The 6,758-nt window shown below is 36.8% G+C and overlaps 1 protein-coding gene across 6 annotated transcripts in view; it reads right to left on the reverse strand.

Annotated features, from left to right (window-relative positions):
- Positions 1-6,758, reverse strand: part of Eaf (ELL-associated factor) — a 55,206-nt gene that overhangs the window by 45,027 nt on the left and 3,421 nt on the right. The window lies entirely within an intron of this gene.

A 6,758-nucleotide genomic window follows, 5' to 3' on the forward strand; every position in this document is an offset into this window, starting at 1 on the left:
CACTTTGCTACAATTTCACTTGTACACCACACCTCAGCTTCGCCAATACAAAACGCTGGTTCGACGTTCGTCCAGTCCAGTGATTCCCAAAGCGGCCCCCCAGGGGTCCACGGGAGGATCGCCGGGGTCTACGTTGGCGTGAAAAAAATATGGGGGCCTACGTTGGCGTTAAAAAAATATGGGGGTCTACGTTGGCGTGAAAAAAATATGGGGGTCTACGTTGGCGTGAAAAAAAAATATGGGGTCCAAAAGTTGTAAGTGGGGGTCCACGAAAGTTTATCTGATTTCGATAGTAAAGAACCAAAATGGTTGCTTGATAGCCTCATTATTTAACAATAATTTTTTAGAGTTGTGTATACTGCTGTGTCTTCATATTTGGAGAATCCTTAAAGACTACCTGCAAAATAATTGGCTACGGTTGGCTTAGACCAGGCATTCCTCGATACGCAACCAGCTATAGCACTCCCAAGTACGGCCATCGAAGCCACCATCAGAAACTGGGTGAATGCTTAGCTCAGCAATGAGTAGGGGCATCGAGGGAATGCGGGTGGGCAAACTCCATGTTGCCCTCAATCTCAGAAGTTCTATCTAGTTTTTTGCTTTCATTGAGCAGATCGAACTGCAGACAACTTCTAGAACTGTTGATTGGTCTCTTCAGGCTCGCACAAACACCTGACTGTTATAAACCTAAATGACGAATCCACTTTTGTGCTTCTTGTGCTTCAAATTCATGAGTGATCCGAACATATGAGGAATTTCAAGGTGAAGAGAATGTAAATAATGCTAGCGCTCGGAGTGCTCTTAAAGATATAACTCGTAGCGAGAAAGTACCCTGATGGTTTTACGAGCTCTGTTTTTTAAAACTTGCAAGCGTGCAATCACATTATTTTAATAATAGAACACAAGAAAATATTTTATCTTGTTTTTGCCACTCCGAATTTAGTTTTTAAATTCAACCGCTATGCAAATTGACATCGTCAAGTCTAATCTTCACATTTTTTGACGAGCTTTGGGAATATGTTAGAAATGTAGCAGCAGGGGGTCCACCGAAACCAGTAAAGTTTTGAAAGGGGTCTACGAGAAAAAAAAGGTTTGGGAACCTCTGGTCTAGTCGATGCGTTTTATGAGCGGCCAGCGGCCACAGACTAGTAATCATAAGTAGTCTAGTTACATATAAAAGCATGTGTATATATATATATGTACATAAGTACATATGAGTGTGCACTAATTTTATTGTTGCAATAGTCCAATAGTCCAACTTTCGAGCAGCATTAAATACACTGCACACAACACCACCTCCGCCTGCTGGTGGTGCTTAGGCATTCGGTTCATTCTGACTGGCAGTTAGTTACTAGTAGTTATTATGTTTTGTTAATGAACTTGTTCCGAGTTCTGACGAGTTTTTCGACATGACGCCGGCTATGGTATTTTCACTTGATCATTCAATCTGGGTCTCTAATTATGTGAGCGATGAAGCACGCTTTTGTGTTGTTCTTTCTTTACCAACGTCTCACACTGACTGCTTTGGTGGATTCGGACGTGAAACGGTTAAATAGAAATGCGAGATAATTAAGAAGCAGAAACAAACTTTCCAATTAGCCTGTTCTATATACATTAGGGTGGCACAAAAAGAGTAAAGTTGGAATTTTAATGCTCTCCCCCCTAGGATTGTTCTATACGAAAAAAGTGTGCCCCTATTTTCCATTTTGAAATCAAAGAATATTTAGAGGTCGCTCAAAGCGCTCAAAGTTCTCCATATATTTTATATGGGAAGAAAACAACTTTTCGTAGAAATGGTAGAGAATTTTTGAAAATCAATATTTTTCGAACGTAAAACTCAGGAGACTTTCCATAGTAATACCCAATTGTTTATTTAACCACTGAGAGCATAAAAATTCCGACTTTACTTTTTCACATGCATTTTTGGCCCACCCTGATGTACATACTAAGCAATTATGTGCGGATATGAATTTTATGACTCATACGCAATTATATTTGAAAGTTTTCCCAGCGAAATAACATTTTTTGGAATATCTGACAATTACCACTTCATAAATCGAACGTATCATATGTTTTGAATAATAAACAATACCATTTTCGCCGACTTCACAAAAAGTCCAACACTACGATGTGTTCAGTAATAGGTCCTAAACACTTTTCTTTATCGAAAACGAACTTTGTTGCATGTAAAAGGCTTACTAACATAGATATTAAGCTTATCATTCAAGCAGTAATTTTTCTATGTATAATTTGTTTCAAAGCCTCTTAATACTTCAAAACACAAACAAGCATCCTCATTAACAATAACAAAAACATATTCTTCGAAATCAGCTTATGCGCATTGTACTATGCACGTCTCCATCACATCAAATGTTGATTCCTCAAAGCAACACCATTGAAATTGACAGCAGAAAATTAGAAAATATGCACTGAAAACGTGAAACGTTGAAAGCAATCAATGTCAATTGGTCAGTGCGAGGCAACAAGTCAGCTGATTATTGTCAGAAACGGATAAGAGCTGCGGGTGTAGGCGCAGCAAAGCGAAGGAAACGCGTAGCCAGTTGGTCGCCTCTATGTGTGTGTATGTACATGCAGTGGCGGGCAAACAAATAGGAACGCGACATTTTAACAAGTTTTGGATATTTTTCTTTGTCTTATTAAAAGTCTATTATTTTTCATTTAAGTAAAGCTCCATAACTAACAAAAAAAAAACATTTTCATCTAAACATTAAACTTCGTACAAAAATTGGAAAAATTGTTCAAAGTTTCATCACAGTATTTAGTATTTCGAAAAAAAAAAAACAAATTGGTGTGCAGTTTTATAGCCCTTTAAATTTTAATGCAAGTTTGATGTTGCTAAAAAAAACAGCGTTGATTTTTTACTGACGGCGCACTAAGGGTAATTTGAGCGGCTTATGTGGCCAAAAGTCGGTTTTCATACATAAAAAATAAACTGTTTGTCCTTGGTATTTGTTTAAATCAAATAACGGTGTTTTTTTTTAACGAACGACAACTGCTTAGCAGGTGGTCAAAGTCGTTGTTTGTGTGTGATTTTGCTATTTTTAGCTATTTTCGAACCATATTTAGGTAAATGATTATTTAAAATATTTACAAAAATAAATTATAAATAATAAATTAAAAATACTTATCTAAAAAATTTACAAAAATATAGAGAATCAAGAGAAAAGTAAGTACTTTTAAGATCTACAACTCCTTTTTTTTTTGTAAATTTTTACATATGTACTTCTGGCATAACCTTTAATTTTTTTCTTAAAAGTAATATTTGAATAACCTTTTAAGATGTTGACCGTATTTGGCCGTGTTTACACTATCGAAAACGTGTAAAATGAATAGTAGTTTCGTTTTCTGAAAAGTTGGCCTTTTTTTGTGTGTATAATAAACTGCAAGTTCGAAGTAGTCAGGACTTACCATTGAGTTTTCACAATTTTTTTTTGCTGAAATTGTTCGAAATTTTTTTTATATGGAAGGAAATACGTAACACCGTCAGAAAACAATTATCAGCAATCAACAAGAGTCAAATCAATAAAGGAAAAACTTGTCAAAATGTCGCGTTTCTTTTATTTTGGCCATAGGTGTATGTACTATATATTAATGCCTGATGACGTTAACGATAAAGCCACTGCGGTGAGGCGACGTTGTTTGTCGTTAGCATAGACTGAAAGCTGAATGTCAAACAAAACAAGTGAGCTGCATTAAAAGGCACACACACAGGCAAACGAACGCATTTGGAATATGCCTGCAGTGTGAAGGAAAAGAGGCTGAGTGCCAAACAAATATTGACAACATATGGGATTTGTTTTTTTTCAAATAAATAGTCGTTATTAAAGTGGGTTAATAACCGAAACCATTTGTTTAAGAAATGTTTTTTCCGCTTTCATATACATATGTATCAATAGACAACAATGCAAAATATATGCAAGTGCAAAGAAACAAGAGCATTATGACACTTGAATGAGCTTACGTGTGTTTTTAAGTGCGAATTTGTAAATATGTATTACACACACAAAACACATGCAAATTTGTATTTATTTGCATTTAAAATTTAAAATAAAACCACACCGTAATCAATTTTTCATTGGACAGTAAAATTAATTTACGTAAGTCAAATTTGCGCACAGTACATATCAGTTGGAATAATTTTAATGTTGATTTATCAAAAATGCGCTATCAGCACTTGAAATAAATCAAAATCGCCATTTATTTTTATATTTTATTATGGTTCATTAGTTATGTATGTATATATGGTCTATCTATGTATTTCTTGAAGAGTCAAGTTCATGAAATAAGAGCCTCTTTATTAAAGCCACTTTAAAATCGAATCAACGACGCGTGTTCAATAAACTTGTCTAAAGCTTGTAGTAAACTGCATACAGTAGAATTCTTGAAGTTTCAAGAAAGCGAAAGAAAATAAGTTCAAGGTTTCAATCAAAAGTCATTTCTTTAGACTCCACGCCCTCCTACGTCGGGCCGTGGCCGCAAATAAATGGGTACTGCAGAATTTTACTTTGAAGCGGCGATATGCACATCTATTGGGGTAAACTACACTACTTGGCGATGACGTCCCTGTTCCACCACATAATTAAAACCGAATTTGCGCTCCTTCACATACAAGGCAGCTGTAGTAGACCTCGCAACGTTCCATGTTTGGTCTACCTTGCTCCATCCATCGCATTGCTGGGACAGCGTTTATGGCAGCATTCCTGGTATTCCGGCTGACATCAACCAACCGGGTAGAGGGGCCTTCTCACGTTCCCACGGCAGTCGCGTCTACGTAACCGGAACGACCCAGATTTATATTTGGCAAAGGAATGTCACTAATCTGAATATAATGTTATACAAACTTGGGAAATTTGGTATACCGGCTCCAAACTAAAGATTATTTAAAAACTTCTCCCCTAATAGAAAGTTCGTAGTAAGAATCGGCTCCATAAAATTTAAAACTATTATAAATGCGGGCTTCCCGTAAAAGACTCAGGTAGGTCCTCCCTATTCTTGTTCTTCAAAATGTTTAATTATTTCCTAGGTGAGACTACTTTGCTCCGTAAATATGATGTTAAAGATTTAGGGACCATCTTTGATAGTAAACTAACATTATTATCGCTTGCGGACGTGTTATTAACAAATCGTATTCAATGTTAGGGTTTATAAAATGCTCACTGATAAACAAAAAAATTGCAGGTAAAAGTGTCACCGTTTTTGAAATATTTACATTTTTTCGAATTTTCTTAGTAAATTTTTTATGTAAAATACTTCCAGATAGTTGCCTCTCCATACTCAAATGCAATGTAGTTAAAATATATTAAGGAACCATCATAAAATTAGGACTATTTCTGGATTTTTAACTTTTTGATATTTTCTTCCCCAACTTTGACTATCTCGGGTGAAAAAAAAATGTACTGAGCTATAACTTTACATTACATAAAAAAATTGCTCATTAAATAAAGATTTCAGAAAGGTGCCACACTTGCTGTTTTGAATAGAAAAAAAGTTATAGCCGCTTTTATGGGTAAAGGACTGAGACACGCTAGAATGTATTTAATATATTTAGATTGAATTTGCTCTTGTTACCGTCAAATGACATGCTAAATAGTACAAAGGTACATTATTACCTGCTCCTGACATTATTTTGTGTTGGACCCTTCGAACATTGTGTTATTAATACTATGACAGAGAACACGCAGTATACGTCGCATGAATATGCGGATATTCACCTAATTTACGGTGAAGCTTGCTATAATGCCAGAGCTGCTCAACTCAACTCTATGCAGAGCGATACCCCAATCGTCGACATCCGGGTCGTGAAGTATTCGCCCGGACCCATAGAGAAATATATGAAGGTAAGTGATTTTTACACCTTTCTTGTTTGCTTGCTTGTTAACTATCATTTTTCCCTTTTTTAAGGTCGCATACTTGAAAGGCGTGGCGGCGAAACAGGACGTCCTGCAACGGTAGATGTTGAAGCTGTGTTAGAGGAAGTGGAACTAGGTCCATCGACTTCAGTCAGAATGATGGAAAGACGGACGGGAATACCAAAAACTACAGTTCACAAAGCTTTAAAAGACCATCGATTTCATCCCTACCACATTCAACGTGTTCAGGCCCTACAGGAAAGAGATTACCTGTCGAGGGTTAGATTTTGCCGTGAAATGTTGCGAATGCATGCATCAGATCCCAACTTTTTTAATAAAATAATTTGGAGCGATGAATCATCATGCAAACGTGATGGTTATTTTAATTTACATAACCTTCACAGTTGGCAGATAGATAATCCTCACGAAATGAGAGAAGATCGTTCGCAGTACCGGTACAAAATAAATTTATGGTGCGGTATTTTTAATGTCAGATATTGGGACCTGTGGAACTGCCGCCAACGCTCAACTCTCACAGTTATTTAGAGTTCCTTCAGGAACGGCTTCCAACTCTTTTGGAAAATGTACCCTTAAACCTGCGGCGGGTGCCCTGCTCACTACGGGCGTGAAGTAAGAGCTCATTTAGACGAAACTTATCCTCGCCGATGGATTGGACGATACGGGCCAATCACGTGGCCCGCTCGATCGCCAGACCTGAATCCATTAGATTTTTTCTACTGGGGCTGTCTTAAGGACAAAATTTATTCAAAAACAATTCAAACCGAAGAGCTTTTGCGGGAACAAATAAATGGAGCTGCTGCTGAGATAGCCCAATTGAGTTTAAGATCTCTAAAAGTGTCTTTTCTTAAAAGGTGCCGAGCTTGTATT

This window comes from Rhagoletis zephyria, unplaced genomic scaffold (genome assembly GCF_001687245.7).
Source record: "Rhagoletis zephyria isolate East Lansing unplaced genomic scaffold, Rhagoletis_zephyria_1.1 Rzeph_scaffold_01978, whole genome shotgun sequence".
In the NCBI taxonomy this organism is placed as follows: Eukaryota; Metazoa; Arthropoda; class Insecta; order Diptera; family Tephritidae; genus Rhagoletis; species Rhagoletis zephyria.